Consider the following 21,847-nt stretch of genomic DNA (forward strand, 5'->3'; position numbering starts at 1 on the left):
TAAAAATGGGAGGTTCCCTGCACAAGCTCTCTCTTTGCCTGCTGTCATCTCTGTAAGACTTGACATGTTCCTCCTTGCCTTCTGTCATTATTGTGAGACTTCCCTAGCTACATGGAACTGTAAGTCCACTAAACCTCTTTCTTTTGTAAATTGCCCAGTCTCAAGTACATCTTTATCAGCAGAGTGAAACAGATTAATACAGTAAATACAGCAATTGTTATTGTTGTTATTATCACTGCTAATTCTAGAAGAACTGTGATTTTTCTCAGTAGAAATTTGTTTTCCTTAAAAGCTTTTGTAAAATATTAGACTTAATAATGTACATATTAATAAATACCATGTGATACAGTAACAAAATCTGTAAAGAATCAAAATTAAAATAAAAGTTATAATTTTACGAATCACAATACTTTTCAATGAATAAATGCAAAATTTATACCCAAGAAGGATAGCATGCAAGGAAGGCTTGGAAATCAAGTGTGTGAATCTAATACTGTATAATATGATTCTCAGTCTCCTGCTGTTATGCAGCAATGCTGTGGACAGCCCCATTGCTTGTGATTCCTCTGCTCAGCATGGGATCTCTGCTTTGTTGGCTTGTCAGTTTCAACAGGTATCATTTAGCAAAGATGTGATTTAATCCATGATTCTAGTTCCCCTGTGGTGGCCAGAGGAGTTGTATGGTCAGCACCTTAACGTCTTCCCCCTTTGTTCATGCTTAGCAGGAATCCAGGAACCCTTCAAAAAGTCACAGAGCAGAACAAGCTAACTACTTGCTTTACAAATGAACCTGGTTGGATGCAACCAGGGAACCATTTGTGAGTATCAAATGTATTTACAATCGCTGGAATCATAGCCAGGAAAACCAGCCTGCTTGGAAATTCTGAGCAAAGGACTGATGCCTTTGCATCCTTTAACTTACAAACATAAACATGGGAATAAAGTAGTCTGAATGAGGTCTGAATAGAGTAGTTTAGGTTCTGAATATAACTATGAACAAATGAAAGATGTGTACCTGTATAATAAGAATTCCTGAATGTATCTAGTGAGGTCCATCTCCATTTATGAAGTGTTTTCAGTTTTTTGCTGCTGATTCTCAGAGCATATTTTAATATTCTTTAGAGTCAGACATGCCCAGTGATGGTAATCACAGACATGCATCTTACAGATGTTGAATTTTCTCTTCCTCTTCATTCTTATTTTCTTAACCACCTCCGCTCCCACATGCTCTTCAAAATAAGCCTCTGCACAAAAGGATACACCAAATATATATATAAAACACAGAAGCTTGGTTGCTTCTCTACTGTCTTAATTTATGTGTTTTTCCAGCTCTGTATGCCATATGTACAGCTACTAAGAAAGACTAGGATCAGCCTGAGGTTATTTTCAATAATTTAAAGATTTCTTAGTGGGAAAAAAAAGCCATGTTTAATGACTACAGAAATGAAATGTGTGAATAGATCAAAGGAGGATGCAAATTTGTCTTACACTTGAGATCTGCTCCCTTGGTAATGTGAATTTGCTTCTGAGAAGTTATGTTGAGCACTTTTTTCTGTAGGGAAAAATACACAAAGTCTGGCATGGTGGCCCATACCTGTAATTCCAGCACCTTGGGAGGCTCATGTGAGGGGCCAAGAGTTTGAGACCAGCCTGGGCAACATAGCGAGACCCCCATCTTTACAAATCTTTTAATAAAAAATAATAAACATACAGATACCCCTTAAATGCAAATTAATATTTTCCAACTTTCATAGACATTATATACCCTCAAATATATTATCTGAATTAACTTTTATCTATAAAACTCTGAAAGGTTCAGTGCTATTCTTGTCTCCATTGTTTCAGATGAGGAGACTGACTCATCCACAAGTGAAGGTACTCTCCCATTGTCATAAAACTTAAAGGCAGCTTGGTCAACCTTATACAGGGATGCTAAGAAGAGGAGTGTAAAGTCATGACTATAAACTCATGCTCTCAACCATATATAATGGAAGTTAGAAATAAATGAATAAGCACTTGTTGCATTTATACATATTTTGCAAATTTGCAAAGATGCCCCAGTGGAAGTAATACAGGAAATTGTTTATTAGAAAAAGCATCACAGTGTAGTATAAAGCAGCCCAGCATAATATTTAAGGGCATTCCAGCAGGGAAGACAGATATTAAGGATATGATTGTACAATTAATTGTTATCATTATAAGTGCCACAAGGAAAACAGGATACCATGAGAACCTATTAAAAGAAGACCTCCATCTTCTTTTATTGGGGAGGTCAAGAAAGGTTTCTACAGAAGAATGGAGATCTGAAAAATTAGACTTAGCTAGAGAAAAGGGGCATGGGGAGATCATTCCAGGCACAGGGCATAGCTCTTGATTCTCAGGAGATTAAAGAAAAACCAAAATGACTGGAATATAGTGAACAAGAGGGAGATGGGGCACTAATCCAGGAAAAAGGGAATGGGACCAGAGACTAGGGCAGTTACCATGACAAAGAACAGGGGAAGGATGCAAGAGACATCATGGAGTTGGAATTCATAGACCTTAGCAACAGTGTTGATGTACGAGGTGAAAATGGAGCATTTGAATCAGATGATTTGTGGTGTTTGCTTTTTGGTGACTAAGAACCCAAATAAGGAAAAATTTTAGCTGCAGTGTAGAGCTTAGGAGGAGGAGCAGCAGTTCCAAGGGTGATGAATCTCCTGTATAGCTCTGTGTGTGGGTGGGTATGAGGGTGTGTGTGTGAGTATATTAATTTCTTTAATTCTGAAATTAGAAAACTTTGATGTCATTTCCTCTTGCTTCTGAAAGAGCACAGAACAAAATCCTGTTATTGAAATGTTCAGATAATTGGGGGTTTGCTAAATAGCAGGAAAACTGAGCACTTCTCCAGACTCAAAACAGTGCTCCTTCTTCCTTAGTTTGTTGCAATATGATCTCTATACCCAGCAGAGCCTGATGTATTCCAGGCACCAAAGAAAAAAAATATGGCAGATGCTTATTCTGTTTAGAGCAAATATTACCATGCTAGTTTCTGCCAGATGAAGAATTGAAGGAATATCAACTTCTTGCTAATCCCAAACAGCTGTGAAAGGCTAAATAATTCTTACAGGATTCCTATTGACAGCTGCAGCAGCTTAGCCAAAGGCTTCATGTGTTCAGAAGCAGTTGAGAACAGTGGAGAGAACACAGGCTTGAGATCAAGAACCGAACCCAGTTTGAATCCCACGTTTACCACTTTCTGATTAATGTGGTTGCTTAAGCAAACTGCTCTCTGAGCATCAGGTTCTTCATCTATAAAAGATTTTTGTGAGAATTAAACTCAGTAATAAATCATTTAGCTATTTATTCAAATTGCAGCGCTAGTCTACATAGAGTAAACACTCAGTAAATGGTAGCTCATTTTATTTAAGCCAGAAGGGCAGTGGGCCAAGATCTTCCTTCAGCAGAAAACACTGAAACTGTTATGTAAAATATATTTGAACTTCATGAAGCCTAAGTGAAAATTTTCTTAGTGATAAATAACTTGAAACAATTCCTCTCCTCAATTAGAGAAACATATTTATTAAAAAATATCCAGATCATTTAAAAACAGGACCTTGCGTTTATCATAAGTTCTCTGGGCCATACTTTCTTTCTTGATATTAAAAAGCAACTTAGACTAGACCCTTGTTGTCTGATAAAAATATAGTGTGAGAAAAACCAAATATAAGCCTTATTAATATTTTTAATACCAACATAAAAATGGAGCAGATGAAATGTTTCTTATTTTATCTATTTAAAATATTACCATTTTATCATATAAACCAATATAAAATTATTGAGCTCTTTTGCTTTCTCTTTCGGTACTATGTCTTCAAAATCATGAGTGTATCTCACACAGCATTGTGATTATTAATATTAGAATGTCAACTTGACTGGATTGAAGGATGCCTAGATAGCTGGTAAGTATTGTTTTGGGTATGTCTGTGAGGGTTTTGCCAGAATAGATTAACATTCGAGTCAGTGGCATGGGAGAGGAAGACCCACCCTCAATGTGGATGGGCCCCATCCAGTGCCATTAGAACAAAGAAGGTCAGAAGGAAGTGGGAGAAGCTGGCTTGCTGAGTCTTCTGGCTTTCATCTTTCTCCCATGCTAGATGCTTCCGTCTGTTCCTCCTGCCCTTGAACACCACACTCCAGGTTTTTCAGCTTTTATACTTTTGCACTTACACCAGTGGGTTCCTGGGGGCTCTCGGCCTTCAGCCCCGGACTAGGCTTCACTGTCAGTTTCCCTACTTTTAGGCTGCTGGACTTAGACTGAGCCACTGTGGGCTTCTTTCTTCCTCAGCTAACATATGGTCCATTGTGGGGCTTCACCTTGTGATTGTATGAGCCAATTCTCCTTAATAAACTCTTTTTCATATATATATATATATATATATATATATATATATGTGTGTGTGTGTGTGTGTGTGTGTGTGTGTGTGTGTGTGTGTGTGTGTGTGTATGTATATATAAAAAATATAGGAGATATATATATATATATGATAGGATGTGGATATATCCATATCCTATTCGTTCTGTCCCTCTGGAGAACCCTGATTAATACAAGCATGTCTTAATTCCTACTGGCCACATTCAAGGAGCTAGAAGCTACCATACTGGACAGGCTGGGGCTAGGTGATCACTAAAAACTATTTCGTTTTCTGTCTGTGGTGTTAATTATATATTAAGCCATTTGTTTTCTGTTTTTATCAATAGGTTTGCCATGTAGTAAGAGATACATGTCTGATTTAACTGACTAAAAAATGAGGAAAATACATTTAAATTGCGTGGCTACTGCTGAGTGGCAATATGGTCATATCTGTCCTGGAATCCATTCTGAGGCTAAATGACAAATGTCCCTTTGCTATTCTATTTCAAACTGAATACATTATCACATGATTATATTTAAATTAACATTCTGATGAATTCTACTAATACATGTGTCATAAAAGATTTAAATCATTAGATGCCCGCAAATTGTAACCCGTGTAAATTTCTGTCAAGAATACATTCTTTTCTGGAAGCAAATTCCTGTTACTCCTTTCATGTGAGAAAATTCTGTTCAGTTTTGGTGACACATGCCATCCATCACATAGTAATAAAACAAATATATAACCAAGACAGCAAATTCTGCTTGCCACAGATTAAAACAGGAACTATTTGGTTATATCATCAATTAACTAAAAGCAAGATTTTTTCAATTGATTTTCTAGTAATCAGCTTCATTTTTAAGAACAGTTTAGATTCACTAAAAAATTGACCATATAATCCAAAGAATTCCCACATTACCTCTCTTTCCTCTGACACACACAGAGTTTACTCTGTTATTAACACCTTACATTGGTGTAGTATATTTGTTAATGAAACAATATCAATAATAATTATTAAGAGAATGGTTAGGAAATCCATAGTTTATTGAGATTTCCTTTGTTTGTATCTAATACCTTTTTTCTGTTCTGAGATCGCATCCAGTGTACCATATTTCATTCAGTCATCAGGACTTCCATAGGCTCCTCTTGCCTGTAACAGTTTTTCATACTTTACTTACTTTTGAATACTTTGAAAGTTTTGATGAGTATAGGTCATGTATTTTTTAGAATGTGTCCAAATTGAGATTTGTCTCATGCTTAAATTGCGGTTATGTGTTTCAGAGAGGTAGATCACAGAGGTAAAGTATTGTTTTAATCATATCATATCTGGAGTATATACTATCAACAAGATTTAACACTGTTAATATTGACCTCAATCACCTAACTGAAGTAGTGTTCGCCAGGTTTCTCCACTGTAAATTTACTATCTTCTCCCCACTTCCATACTTGACTCTTTTTTTAAATTGTACTTTAGGTTCTGGGGTGCACGTGAAGATCATGCAGGATTGTTGCATAGGTACACACATGGCAATGTGGTTTGCTGCCTCCATCCCCCCATCACCTACATCTGGCATTTCTCCCCATGTTATCCCTCTCTGACCTCCCCCCACCAACCACTGTCCCTCCTTTGGCGCCCCCAACAGACCCCAGTGTGTGATGCTCCCCTCCCTGTGTCCATGTGTTCACATTGTTCAACAGCCGCCTATGAGTGAGAATATGCAGTGTCTGATTGTCTGTTCTTGTGTCAGTTTGCTGAGAATGATCGTTTCCAGATTCATCCATGTCCCTACAAAGGACATGAACTCATCGTTTATTATGCCTGCATAGTATTCCATGGGGTGTATGTGCCACATTTTCTTCATCCAGTCTATCACTGATGGGCATTTGGGTTCGTTCCAAGTCTTTGCTATTGTAAACAGTGCCTCTATGAACATACGTGTGCAGGTGTCCTTATAATAGAATGACTTGACTTTTTTTTTTTTTTTTTTGAGATGGAGTCTCCCTCTGTCTCCCAGGCTGAAATGCAATTCTCCGGTCTCAGCTTCCCGAGTAGCTGGGACTACAGATGTAAGCCACCACACCTGGCTAATGTTTGTATTTTTAGTAGAGACAGAGTTTCACCATGTTGGCCAGGATGGTCTTGATCTCTCGACCTCGTGATCTGCCCATGTTGGCCTTCCAGAGTGCTGGGATTCTAGGCATGAGCCACTGTGCCGGGGCTCATACCCCTTATAAGGAAGTCACTCTGCACAGCCCATACTTGACTGTGGAGATTTTTGCTATCCCTTCTATAAAGTGGAGCATTTACATAATTTGGAATTCTTATGCATGGTTGATTATTATCCTCCATTCATTAATTTGTTCAATTTTTTATTCAAATCAGTCTGGACTTGCAGATGTTAATTTTCTACTTAGAATTAAAATCCAACATTTTATTTTGTTGCTCAAAATGTCCATCTTTGTCCATTAGGAATTCTTTCAGTTGATTCTTGTGCCTTTTTGACATACTGCCATCAATGTATTTTGTCCTTGCTGTTGCTATTACTGTGGCTTTGTGAGGGCATCCTTACCTAGTGGTACTACTCCATGCTCCAAGCTCATCTTTTATAGTTTGTGCACCTGAATTGGCCATTTATCCAAGCAGCACTTGTTCCTTTCACTGGAGAATGATAATAGAAAATCAAGATCTGGATTAGGTGTTACATATACTTATTACTACTGCAGTGTCATTTCTTTTAGACCCTTACAGTTGGCAAAGCAAATAATTAAATGTGTGTATAATGACCTGTGTACATACACATATCATAAATATCTCTATATGTAACCATCTATATCAAGTTGAACATGAGCTCTTATTGTTGTCTCCAAGTCTAAACAATTAGCATATTGATCAATCTCACCTCCTCAGCATGCTAATCCACAAATTCCCACTCCAGAAGTGGAAAACCTATCTCCCACCATGAGCTATTTATTTACTTCCTTGTTTGATTAAGGAATATTTGTATATCAGAATCAGAATTTTTACCCCATATCCCTATGGGAAACCAATTTATTGGCTACAGCAGAGTACTTATATGCAATTTCTTTAGTCTACTCTTAAAGATTTTATTCATTTTTAAAGTTAACTTAGGCCAGAAACTCCTTGGTAAGGCTATTTTATCCATGGAGGTTTGAAGGAAAATATAAAACAACAAAAATGTATTCTATTACATTTCTGAAGGGCCAAAGCATAAAGTGTGAAGGTATTGTCTGGGCTACATACCTTCTGGAGCCGTGTTCTTGCCTTTTTCAGCTGTCTGTATCCTTTGGTCCGTCTTCAGTCACTCCTCATTACCCCTTCACATGACCTTTCCTTCACATGATGCCAACTTCTGTTATCCCATTTCTCTCCCTAATCACTCTCTTGACTCCATCTTATAAGGACCAGTATGATCACCTTTAAGGTGCTGCTATTTTAAAGTTATCTTTTTTTTTAACTTTTATATGTGGTAAATACATATAACAAAAATGTATTATCTTCACTATTGTTAAGTGTAAGATTCAGTGGTATTAAATTCATATTATGCAAACATTACTACCATTTATCCCCATAAATCTTTTTATCTTGTAAAACTGAACCTCCAGACCTATTAAGCAGTAACTGCCCTTTCTCTCCTCCCAGCAGCCCCTGGCAACCACCATTCTACTTTCTGTCTCTATGATTTTTGACAACTCACAGTGCCTAATATAAATGGAATTATATAGTATTTGTCTTTTCTCTGATTGGCTTACTTCATTTAACATTATCTTTTCAAAGTTATCCATGTTATAGGATATGAAAGAAATTCCTTCCTTTTTAAGATTGAATAATATTTCGTGGTATGTATATATTTTTTCTTATAAATAATATTTCTTATTGGATGATGTATGTATATATAAAATAATATTTTATTTCTTATTGAATAATATTTCATTGTATGTATATATTATGTTTTCTCAATGGGCACTGGGGTTGCTTTCACATTTTACCTATGGTAAATAATACACTTTGAACATAGGTGTAAAAATTATCTCTTTGAGACCTTGCTTTCAACTTTTTGGGTATATACCCAGAAGTGAAATCGCTGTATCATATGGAAATTATATTTCTAATTTTTTAAGAATCCATAACACTGTTTGCCACAGCAGCTATACCATTTTATACCTTTATAAACAGCATACAAGGGTTCTAATTTCTCTACATCCTTACAACACTTCTTATTTTCGGTTTTTTTTTTCTTCACATAGTGTTGCCATCCTATTGAGTATAAAGTGGTCTCTCATGTCCCTAATGATTAATTATGCTAAACATCTTTGTTTTAACTTTTATTTAGGTTCTGGAGTACATGTGCAGGTTTGTTAATATAGGTAAACTAGGTCTCACGGAGATTGGGTGCACAGATTATTTCGCTACCCAGGTAATAAGCACAGTATCCAATAGGTATTTATTCTAATCCTCTCCCTCCTCTACCATCCACCCTCAAGTAGGTCCCAATGCCTGTTGTTCTGCTTCTAGTATCCATGTGTTTTCATTGTTTAGCTTGAACTTGTAAGTGAGAACATGAAGTATTTGGTTTTCTGTTCCTGTATCAGTTTGCTTAGGATAATGGCCTCCAGTTCCATCCATCTTGATGCAAAGGACATTATCTTATTCTTGTGTAGGCTGTGTAGTATTCCATGATGTACATATACCACGTTTTCTTTATCCAGTTGACCACTGATGGGCATTGAGGTTGATTTCACGTCTTTGCTATTGCCAATAGTGTTGCAATGAATATACGCATGCATGTGTTTTTATCTTAGAACAATTTACATTACTTTGAGAATATACCTAACAATATGATTTCTGGGTAGAACGGCAATTCTGTTTTAGTTCTTTGAGGAATTGACACACTGCTTTTCACAATGGCTGAATTACACTCCCACCAGTAGTGTATAAGTGCTCCCTTTTCTATGAAACTGTACCTGCATCTTTTATTTTTTGACTTTTTTTATAATAGTCATTCTGGACCAGGAACGGTGGCTCAGGCCTGTAATCCCAGCATACTGGGAGGCTGAAGACCGGGTTGCACTGAAGTGTGATTATAACAATGTACTCTAGCCATCTCAAAAAAAAAGAAAAAATTATATAGCTATTGTGACTGGGACGAGATGGTATCTCAGTGAGTTTTTTATTTGCATTTCTCCGACAATTAGTATGTTGAGCATATTCTCATATACTAGTTGATCACATATATGCCTTATTTTGAAAAGTATCGTTTATGTCCTTTGTCCATTTTTTAATGGGGTTTTGTTTTTGCTTGTGAATTTGTTTAACATCCTTATAGATACTGGATATTAGACCTCTGTCAGATGCATAGTTTGCAAATGTTTTCTTCCATTCTGTAGGTTGTCTGTTTACTCTGCTGATAGTTTCTTTTGCTCTGTAGAAGCTATTTAGTTTGATTAGAATTGTCCATTTTCATTTTTGTTCAGTTGCTTTTGGCATCGTTGGTCATGAAATCTTTGCCTGGTCCTATGTCCAGAATGATACTGCCTAGGTTATCTTCCAGTGTTTTTATAGTTTGGGGTTTTACGTTTAATTCATTGATTCATTTTGAGTTGATTTTTGTGTGTGGTGTAAAGAAGGGGTCCAGTTTCAATCTTCTGCAAATGGCTAGCCAGCTATCCCAGGCCATTAATTGGATAGAGTTGTTTCACCGTTGCTTCTTTTTACTAGGTTTGTCAATGATCAGATGGTTGTGGGTGTCTGACATTATTTCTGGGCTCTCTATTACATTCCATTTGTCTATGTGTCTGTTTTTGTGCCAGTACTATGCTGTTTGGGTTACTGAAGCTCTGTAGTACAGTTTGAAGTCAGATAATGTGATGCCTCTAGCTTTGTACTTTTTGCTGAGGATTGCCTTAGCTATTTGGGTTCTTTTGTGGCTTCATGTCAATTCTAAAATAGTTTTATCTAGTTACGTGAAGAATGCTATTAGTAGTTTGATAGGAATGACATTTAATCTACTAATTGCTTTGGGCAGTATGGCCCTTTTAATAATATTGATTCATCTTATCCATGTGAATCTTTTCATGTGTATACTGGCTATTCATTACCTTCTTTGTGTGAATGTCTATTCTTTTTTTTTTTTTTTTTTGCTTTTTTTTTTGAATCAGATTGGTTTTGTTTTAGGAGTTGAGTTTTAGGAGTTCTCTATATGTTCTGGATATAAGCCCCTTATCATACATGTAATTTGCCAACATTTTCTTCCATTCTGTGGGTTTTTTATTTTGTTGATAATGTCTTTGTATAAGTAATTTAAAAACATGTTCCTTAAGTCCAATTTGTCTATTTTTTGTTGTTGCCTCTGCATTTGATTTCATATCCAACAAATCATTACCAAATACAATCCCATGAAGCATTTCACTAAGTTTTTTTTTTCTCTGAGTTATATAATTTAAGAATGATATTTAGGTCTTTCATCCACTCAAGTCAATTTGTACATATGGTGTTAGTTAAGGGTTCAACCTTATTCTTTTGTGTGTGGATATCCAGATACCCCAGCATCATTTGTTGAAGACTGCCATTTTTCCTTCTGAATGGTCTTGACACTGTTCTCAAAAACTGTTCAATTATGTTTGTGAAGGATTGTTTCTGGGCTCTGTTCTATTACATTAATCTAGATGCTAAAACCACACTGTTATGATTACTATAGCTTTGTAGTAAGTTTTAAATTGAAAAGTGTGAGTACTTCCACTTTTTTCCCCCAAAATTGTCTTAGCTATTTGAGCTGACTTGAAATTCCACATTAATTTTATAAAAAGTTTGAGAAGTATTGGTGTTAGGTACTCCTTAAACAGTTGGTAGAATTCACTCATGAAGATATCAGACCCAGCGTTTTCTTTGTGGGGAGATTTTGGGGTTCCCCGGGCTTTTCTTTCTTGAGAGATGTTTTTCTTACTGACTCAATCTCCTGATTACTTACAGGTCTATTAAGATATTCTACTTCTTTGTTATTTAGTCTCAGTAGGGTTTGTGTTTGTAAGAATTTGTTCATCTCATCTAGGTTATCTAAATTGTTAGTATAAAATTATTCATAATAGAGTACTCTTTTATAATCAGTTTTAGTTCCCTAAAACTGTTCATCATGTCTCCACTTTTATTTCTGATGTTAGAAATTGAGTCTTCTCTTTTTGTTTGTCCATATACCTAAAAGTTTATCAATTTTGTTGATCTTTTGAAAGAACCAAGTTTGGTTTTATTCATTTTCTCTGTAATTTTTCTAGTCTCTATTACTTTTCTGTTTAGGTTATATGTGCTTCAATCTTTATTATTTCCTTCCTTCTTCTAGCTTTGGATTTAGTTTGTTTTTATTCTAGTATCTTAGTTGTAAATTTAGGTTGCTGATATGAACTTACTTTTTAATATGAGTGTTTATAAATTTCCTCCTTAGCATTGCTTGCTCTGCATCCCACAAGTTTTGGTATATTGTGTTTTCATTTTCATGCATCTCTAAGTATTTTCTGATTTCCCTTGTGATCTCTTTTTAGATTCATTTGTTAAGAATGTGTTATCTAATTCCCACAATTTTGCAAGTTTTGCATTTTTACACCTATTACTGATTTCTTTTTTTTTAATTTAAAAAAAATGTATTTATTATACTTTAAGTTCTGGAGTACGTGTGCAGATGGTGCAGGATTGTCACATAGGTTACACGTGCCATGGTGGTGGTTTGCTGCATCTGTCGCCCCAGCATCTACATTAGGTATGTCTCCTAATGCTTTCCCTCCCCTACCTCCCCATCTACTGCTGTTCCTCCCCTAGCCTCCTAACCCCCAGGCCCTGGTGTGTGATGTTCCCCTCCCTGTGTCCGTGTGTTCTCATTGTTCAACACCCACTTATGAGTGAAAACGTGGTGTTTTTCTGTCAGTTTGCTGAGAATGATGGTTTCCAGATTCATCCATGTCCCGGCAAAGGACATGAACTCATTGTTTCTTATGGCTGCATAGTATTCCATGGTGTTTATGTGCCACATTTTCTTCATCCAGTCTATCACTGATGGGCATTTGGGTTGGTTCCAAGTCTTCTTTGCTATTGTAAACAGTGCCAAAATAAACATACATGTGCATGTGTCTTTATAGCAGAATGATTTATAATCCCTTGGGTATAGACCCAGTAATGGGATTGCTGGGTCAAATGGAATTTCTAGTTCTAGATCCTTGAGGAATTGCCACACTGTCTTCTGCAATGGTTGAACTGATTTACAATCCTGCCAACAGTGCAAAAGCATTCCTATTTCTCCACATCCTCTCCAGTACTGTTGTATCCTGATTTTTTAATGATTGCCATTCTAACTGGCATGAGGTGGTATCTCAATGTGGTTTTGATTTGCATTCCTCTAATGACCAGTGATGATGAGCATTTTTTGATATGTTTGTTGGCTGCATAAATATCTTCTTTTGAAAAGTGTCTGTTCATATCCTTTGCCCACTTTTTGATGGAGTGGTTTGTTTTTTTTCTTGTAAATTTGTTTAAGTTCTCCATAGATTCTGGATATTAGCCCTTTTGTCATAAGGGTAGATTGCAAAATTTTTTTTCTCATTCTGTTGGTTGCTGGTTCACTTTATCAATAGTTTTATTTATTTATTTATTTACTGTGCAGAAGCTCTTAAGTTTAATCAGATCACATTTGTCTATTTTGGCTTTTGTTGCCATTGATTTTGGTGTTTTAGTAATGAAGTCCTTACCCATATTTATGTCCTGAATAGTATTGCCTAGGTTTTCTTCTAGAGTTTTTATGGTGTTAAGCCTCATGTTTAAAGTTTTAATCCATCTAGAGTTAATTTTTGTATAATGTCTAAGGAAGGGATCCAGTTTCAGCTTTCTTCATATGGCTAGCCAGTTTTCCCAGCACCATTTATTAAATAGGTAATCTCTTTCCCATTGCTTGTTTTTTTCAGATTTTTCAAAGATCAGATGGTTGTAGTTGTGTGGTGTTCTTTCTGATTCCTCTGTTCTGTTCCATTGGTTTATATATCTCTGTTTTGGTAACAGTACCATGCTGTTTTGATTACAGTAGCCTTGTAATATAGTTCGAAAATCAGGTAGCATGATGCCTCCAGTTTCTTTTTTTGTTTGTTTGTTTGTTTTTGCTTAGGATTGTCTTGGCTATGCAGGCTCTTTTTTGGTTTCAAATGAAGTTGAAGGTGGTTTATTTCCAATTCTGTGAGGAAAGTTATTGGTAGCTTTATTGGGATAGCATTGAATCTATAATTTACTTTGGACAATATGGCCATTGTCACGATATTGATTCTTTCTAACCATGAGCATGGAATGTAATTCCATCTGTTTGTGCCCTCTCTTATTTCCTTGAGCAGTGGTTTGTAGTTCTCCTTGAAGAGGTGCTTCACATTTCTTGTTAGTTGTATTCCTAGATATTTTATTGTCTTTGTAGCAATTGTGAATGGGAGTTCACTCATGATTTGGCTCTCTGTTTGTCTATTATTGGTATATAGGAATGCTTGTGATTTTTGCACGTTGATTTTGTATCCTGAGACTTTACTGAAGTTGCTTATCAGCTTAAGGAAATTTTGGGATGAGATGATGGAATTTCTGAATATACAATCATGTCATCTGCAAACAGGGACAATTTGATGTCCTCTCTTCCTATTCAAATATCATTCATTTCTTTCTCTTGCCTGATGACACTAGCCAGAATTTCCAATACTATGCTGAATAGGAGTAGTGAGAAAGGGCATCCTTGTCTTCTGCCAGTTTTCAAAGGGAATGCTTTCAGTTCTTGCCAATTCAGTATGATATTGGCTGTGGATTTGTCATAAATAGCTCTTATTACTTTAGAGATACGATCCATCAGTACCTAGTTTATTGAGAGATTTTAGTACAAGGGGGTGTTGAATTATCTCTGTGTCTATTGAGATAATCATGTGGTTTTTGTCTCTGGTTCTGTTTATGTGGTGGATTATGTTTCTAGATTTGCAGATGTTGAACCAGCCTTGCATCCCTGGGATGAAGCCAACTTTTATCATGATGGATAAGCTTTTTGATGTGCTGTTGGATTTGGTTTGCAGTATTTTATTGAAGATTTTTGCATCAATGTTCATCTTGGATATTGGCCTGAAATTTTCTTTTTTATTTGCATCTCTCCCAGGGTTATGGTATCAGGATGATGTTGGTCTCATAAAATGAGTTAGGGTTTTGTATTGTTTGGAGTAGTTTCAGAAGGAATGGTTCCAGCTCCTCTTTGTACCTGTGATAGAATTTGGCTGTGAAACCATCTGGTCTTGGACATATTTTGGTTGGTAGGCTATTAATTGCTGTCTCAACTTCAGACCCTGTTATTGGTCTATACAGGAATTCAACTTGTTTCTGGTTTAGTCTTGGGAAGGTGTAAATGTCCAGAAATGTATCCATTTCTGCTAGATTTACTGGTTTATGTGCATACAGGTGTTTGTAGTAATCGCTGATGGTCATTTGCCTTTCTGTGGTATTGGTGGTGATATCCCCTTTATCATTTTTTGTTGCATCTATTTGAATCTTTTCTCTTTTCCGTTAGTCTCGCTAGCAGTCTATCTATTTTGTTGATCTTTTCAAAAAACCAGCTCCTGAATTTACTGATTTTTTGAAGATTTTTTTGTGGCTCTATCTCCTTCAGTTCTGCTCTGATCTTAGTTATTTCTTGCCTTCTGCTAGCTTTTGAATTTGTTTCATCTTGTTCCTGTAGTTCTTTTAATCATGACATTAGGGTATCGATTTTATATCTTTCCTCATTTCGCATGTAGGCATTTAGTGCTATAAATTTACCTCTAGACATGGCTTTAAATGTATCCCAGAGTTTCTGTTACATTGTGTCTTCATTCTTACTGGTTTCGAAGAACGTCTTTTTTTCTGCCTTCATTTCATTATTTATCCAGTAGTCATTCAGGAGCAGGTTGTTCAGTTTCCATGAAGTTGTGTAGTTTTAAGTGAGTTTTTTAATCCTGAGTTCTAATTTGATTGCACTGTGGTCTGAGAGGCTGTTTGTTATGATTCCCATTCTTTTGCATTTGCTGAAGAGTGTTTTACTTCCAATTATGTGGTCAGTTTTAAAATAAGTGTGATGTGGAGCTGAGAAGAATGCATGTTCTGCAGTTTTGGAGTGGAGAGTTCTGTAGATGTCTATTAGGTCCACTTGGTCCAGATCTGAGTTCAAGTCCTGGATATCATTGTTAATTTTCTGTCTCATTGATCTGTCTAGTATTGACAGTGGGGTGTTAAAGTCTCCCACTATTATTGTGTGGTAGTCTAAGTCCCTTTGTAGGTCATTAAGAACTTGCTTTATGTATCTGGGTGCTCCTGTAATGGATGCATATAGATTTAGGATAGTTAGCTCTTCTTGTTGCATTAATCTCTTTACCATTATGTAATGACCTTCTTTGTCTCTTTTGATCTTTGCTGGTTTGAAGTCTGTATCATAGAGTCAGATTGCAACCCCTGTTTTTTTGTTTTTTGTTTTTTTTTTCTTTGCTTGGTAAATCTTCCTCCATCCCTTTATTTTGAGCCTACGTGTGTCTTTGTACGTGAGATGGGTTTCCTGAAAAGAGCACACCGATGGGTCTATCTTTTATCCAATTTGCTAGTCTGTGTCTTTTGATTGGGGCATTTAGCCCATTTACATTTAAGGTTAATATTGTTATGTGTGAATTTGATCCTGCCATTTTGACGATAACTGGTTGTTTTGCCCATTAGTTGATGAAGTTTTTCAGAGTGTTGATGGTCATTACAGTTTGGTATGATTTGCAGTGGCTGGTTTAGTGCTTTCTTTAGGAGCTCTTGTAGGGCAGGCCTGGTGGTGATGAAATCTCTTAGCAGTTGCTTGTCTGTGAAGGGATTTCAGTTCTCCTTCACTTACGAAGCTTAGTTTGGCTGGATATGAAATTCTGGGTTGAAAATTATTTTCTTTTAGGATATTGAATATTGGTCCCCACTTTATTCTGGCTTGTAGGGTTTCTGCTGAGAATTCCACTGCGAGTCTGATAGACTTCCCTTAGTGGGTAATCCCACCTTTCTCTCTGGCTGCCCTTAGCATTATTTCCTACATCAATCCTGGCAAATCTAAGAATTATGTGCCTTGGGGTTGCTCTCTTTGAGGAATACCTTTGTGGTGGTCCCTGTATGTCCTGTATTTCAATGTTGGCCTGCGTTGCTAGGCTGGGGAAGTTCTCCTTGATAATATCCTAAAGAGTGTTTTCTACTTGGTTTCTTTCTCGCCATCACTTTCAGCTACACCACCCAAATGTAGATTTGGTCTTTTCACATAATCCCCACCCAGCTTGAACATCCTAGTGTTAGCTCAGACTGCTGTGCTGGCTGCAAGAACTTCCAGCCAGTAGATCTTAGCTTGCCAGTCTTCATGGGTGTGGGATCCGCTGACACCGCTTCCTTGGCTCCCTGGCTTCAGGTCCTTTTTTCAGGGGGAATGTGCGGTTCTGTCTCACTGGTGTTCCAGGTGCCACTCAACTAAAATGGCCACCCAGTTTTGTGCTAGAATCCTGGGGTGCTGGCGTTGTAGGCACCAGTGGGTGTCTCCTGGTCTGTGGTTGTATAGACCATGGGAAAAACACAGTATCTGAGCCAGAGCGCCAGCGTGTCCAGAAAAGTCCCTAATGGCTTCCCTTGGCCAGGAGCAAGACTTCTCTGGCCCCTTGTGCCTCCTAGGTGAGGCTATGCCTCATCCTGCTTTAGCTTGCCTACCTTGAGCTGTTCCTACTGTCTCACCATTCCCAATGAGATGAACCTGGTATCTCAGTTGGAAATGGAGAGATCACTCATCTTCTGGTGTGGTCTTATTGGGAACTGCAGTCTGGAGCTGTTCCTATTCGGCCATCTTCACGGAACTAGCCTGTTTACTGATTTCTAATTTCACACTTTTTAAGTCAGAGAAAATAACTTTGTATGACTTCTGTAAAAAAATCTATAGAGATTTAATTTCTGGTAAAATATGTATGTTTTATTCTGAAAAATGTCCCATGCATACATAAAAAGAATATCTATGTTGTTTGGTAGAGTGTTCTTCTGTATAGTTACATCTCTTGGTTTATTTTGCTGTCTTTATTTTCATCCTTATCTTTTGCCTTGTCATTCTATCCATTATTGAGAATGAGGTGTTGAAATCTACAACCATTATAGCAAAACTATTTCTCTCTTTGAATCCGTGAGATTTTGCTTCATATATTTTGATCGTCTGTTATTGAGTATGTAGATGTTTATATCTTCTTGTTGTATTGAACGTTTTCTCAATATGTAATGCCCTCCTTGTCTCATTAACACTTTTATATTTAGAGTCTATTTTCTTCTGACAGTAATATAGTAATATTTTTTGTCTTTTCATTTGTATTTTCATGGCATATGTTTTTTCATTTTTTCACTTTGTTCTTTTGAATATCAGTGGGTCTCTGGTAGACAGTACAGATTTGGATCAGTTGTTTTGTTCATTCTGCCAATCTCTATCCTTTGATTTGAGAAATTAAATCTATTTACCTTTCTGGAAATGAATGATAAGGAGGGATTCATTTCTGTCATTTTTTTGTTTCCTATATGCCTTGTAACTTAGTAAATCCTTCATTTTCTGTATTAATATCTTCCTTTGTGTTTATCTGATTTTTTATTGTGACAAATTTTATTTTTTATTTTTGTAGATTCTCTATAGCTATTTTATTTGTGGTTGCTATGGGGATTACATTTAACATCTTACATTTTATCATTGTAATTTGAATTTATATCTGTTTAACTTTGATAACATACAGAAATTCTGTTCTTTTAACATATTTGCCCTCACCCCTTTGAGCTGTTGGTGTTACAGTTACAATTTTACACATTGTGAGCCCAAACATATATACCAATAACACTTTAAACATATTTCTCTTATAAATTATGAGGAAAATAAAATGTAGATTTACTAAACAATGTTAATCCTAGCTTTAAACTAATAATTTTAATGTGTTTATATAATTAAATCATGTAGAAAACAAGAAGTGGCATTGTAAACCATTGTTGCAATGTACATATTTTTATAATTATGCATATATTTACCTTTAGTGACATTGTTATATCTTCTATGGAATTGAGTTATTATCTAGTGTCACTTAATTTAACCCTACAAGACCCCCTCGAGGCCTATTTCATGTAGAAAAGATTTGGTGCAAATTAATTCCTTCAGCTTTTATTTGTATTAGAATGCCTTAACATCTCCTTCGATTTCTAAACTTTTATCTTAGGCTCAGGGGTACATGCGCAGGTTTGCTATTTAGGTAAACTCATATCATGGGGGTTATACAGATTATTTTGTCACCCAGGTATTAAGCCTAGTACTCATCAGTTATTTTTTCTGATCCCCTTCCTCCTCCTCCACTCTTCTCCCTGGTATTCTCCCATGTCTGTTATTCTACTCTGTGTGTTCATGTGTTCTCATCAGTTAGCTCTCACTTATAACTGAGAACATGCAGTATTTTTTCTTTTCCCATGTTTGTTTTCTAAGGATATTGCCCTCCAGTCAAATCCATGTTCCTGTAAAGGATGTGACCTCGTTCTTTTTTATGACTACATAATATTCCATGGTGCATATATACCACATTTTCTTTATTCAGTCTACCTACCATTGATAGGCATTTAGGTTGACTACATGTCTTTACTATTATGACTAATGCTGCATTGAACTTATGTGTGCATGTGTCTTTATGACAGAACAACTTATATTCCTTTGCATATGTACCCAGTAATGAAATTAATTGGTCAAATGATACTTCTGCTTTTAGCTTTTTGAGGAAGTACCACACTGCTTTCCACAATAGTTGAACTAATGTACATACCCACCAATAGTATATAAGTTTTCCTTTTTCTAAGAAACCTTGTTATCATCTTTTATTTTTTGGCTTTTTAATAATAGTCATTCTGACTGGTGTGAGATGGTATCTCATTATGGTTTTAATTTGCATTTTTCTAATCATCAGTGACGTTGAATTTGTTATGCTTGTTAGCTGAAAATATGTAATTTTTTATGCTTATTGGCTGCATATATGTATTGTTGTGAATAGTGTTCATGTACTTTGTCCATATTTTAATTGGGTTGTTTCCTTTTTACTAGTAGATTTGTTTAAATTCCTTATAGATGCTGGATATTAGACCTTTGTCAGGTGCACAGTTTGCAAAAATTTTCACCCATTCTGTTGGTTATTGGTTTACTCTGTTGATAGTTAATTTTGCTATGCAGAAGCTCTTAGGTTTAATTAGATCTCATTTGTCAGTTTTTGCTTCTGTTGCAGTTGCTTTTGGTATCTTTGTCATAAAATCTTTGCCCATTCCTATGTAGAATGGTATTGCCTGGGTTGTATTCCAGGGCTTTCGGGGTTTTACATTTCAGTATTTAATCCATCTAGAGTTGATTTTTGTATGTGGTCTAAAAAAGGCGAACAGTTGGAATCTTCTGCATATGGCTAGCCAGCTATCCCAGTACCATTAATTGAATAGAGGGTCCTTTCTCCATTGCTTTTTTTAGTCAGCTTTATCAAAGATCAGAGGCTGTAGGTATGGCATTATTTCTGGGCTCTCTATTATGTTCTGTTGGTCTATACATCTGTTTGCATATCAGCACCATGCTTTTTTGGTTACAGTAGTCCTGTAGTATAGTTTGAAGTCTGGTAGTGTGGTGTCTCTGGCATTTTTCTTTTGGCTTAGAAGTGCCTTGGCTATTCAGACTCTTTTTTGGTTTTGTATAAATTTTAAAATAGTTTTTTTCTAGTTCTGTGAAGAATATCATTGATAGTTTGATGGGAATACCATTAAATCTATAATTTATTTTGGGCAGTCTGACCATTTTAATGATGTTGATTCTTCCTATTCATCGACATGGAATAATTTTTTATTTGTGTCATCTCTGATTTTTTTGAGTAGTGTTTTGTAATTCTCCTTGTAGAGAGAATTCACATCCTTGGTTAGCTTTATTCCTAGATATTTTATTCTTAGGTAGAAGTTGTGAATGGGAATGTGTTTCTGATCTGGCTCTTGGTTTGATGGTTGTTAGTGTACAGGAATGCTAATGACATTTTAATATTGGTTTTGTAGCCTACAATTTTGATGAAGTTATTTATCAGCCTAAGGAGCTGTTGGGCCAAGACTATGGGGTTTTCTAGCTATAGAATCATGTCATCTGCACACAGAGATAGTTTGACTTCCTCTCTTCCTACTTCATGTCCTTCATTTCTTTCTCTTGCCTGATTTCTCTGGCCAGGACTTCCAATATTACAGTGATTAGGAATGGTGAGAGAGGGCATCCTCATCTTGGGCTGATTTTTAAAGCAAATTCTTCCAGCTTTTACCCAGTCAGTATGATGTTGGCTGTGTGTTTGTCCTAGATGACTCTTATTATTTTGACTTATGTTCCTTCAATAACTAGTTTATTAAGAATTTTTAACATGAAGCAGTATTGAATTTTTGTAAAACCTTTTCTACAGCTATTGAAATAATCGTGTGTTTTTTGTCGTTAGTTCTGTTTATGTGATTCATCATGTTTATTGATTTGCATATCTTGAACCAATCTTGCATCCCAGGGATAAAGCCTACTTGATCATGATGGATAAGCTTTTTGATGAGCTGCTGAATTTGGTTTGCCAGTATTTTGTTGAGGATTATTGCATCAATGTTCATAAAGGGTATTGCCCTAAAGATTTTTTTTTTCATTGTATCTCTGTGAGGTTTTTGTATCAAGATGATGCCAGCTTCATAGAATGAGTTAGGCAGAATTCTCTCCTCAATATTTTGAAATAGTTTCAGTAGAAATAATGCCAGCTCTCTTATATACATCTGGTAGAATTTGGCTGTGAATCCAATCTGATCCTGAGCTTTTTGTTATTGTTGTTGGTTGGTGGGCTGTTGTTACTGATTCAATTTCAGAGCTTGTTATTGGTCTCTTCAGGGATTTGATTTATTCCTGGTTCGGTCTTAGCAGAATGCATGTATCCAAGACTTTATCTATTTCTTCTAGATTTTCTACTATGTGTGCATAGAGGCATTCACAATATTTTTTGATGGTTATTTGTATTTCTGTGAGGTCAAAGGTAAAATCACCTTTGTCATTTCTATTTATTTAGATCTTCTCTCTTTATTAGTCTAGCTAGCAATCTATTTTATATATTTGTTTGAAATAACTCCTGGATTCACTGATCTTTTGAATGTTCATTTCTTAATCTCTTTCAGTTCAGCTCTGATTTTAGTTATTTATTTTCTTCTACTAGCTTTGGGGTTGGTTTCCAGTTGTTTCTCTAGTTGTTTTAGTTGTGATGTTAGGTCTTTACATTGAAATCTTTCTAGCTTTTTGATGTGGGCACTTAGTGTGATAAATTTCCCTCTTAACATTGCCTTAGTTATGTCTCAGAAATTCTGGTATGTTGCATCTTTGTTT

General features: G+C 36.1%; 1 protein-coding gene across 6 annotated transcripts in view; it reads left to right on the top strand.

The window, feature by feature from the left end:
• The window catches only part of GRM5 (glutamate metabotropic receptor 5), a 545,439-nt gene that overhangs the window by 267,597 nt on the left and 255,995 nt on the right, over positions 1-21,847 (top strand). The window lies entirely within an intron of this gene.

This window comes from Sapajus apella, unplaced genomic scaffold (assembly GCF_009761245.1).
Source record: "Sapajus apella isolate SASKATOON/1434 unplaced genomic scaffold, GSC_monkey_1.0 scaffold34, whole genome shotgun sequence".
Lineage (NCBI taxonomy): Eukaryota > Metazoa > Chordata > Mammalia > Primates > Cebidae > Sapajus > Sapajus apella.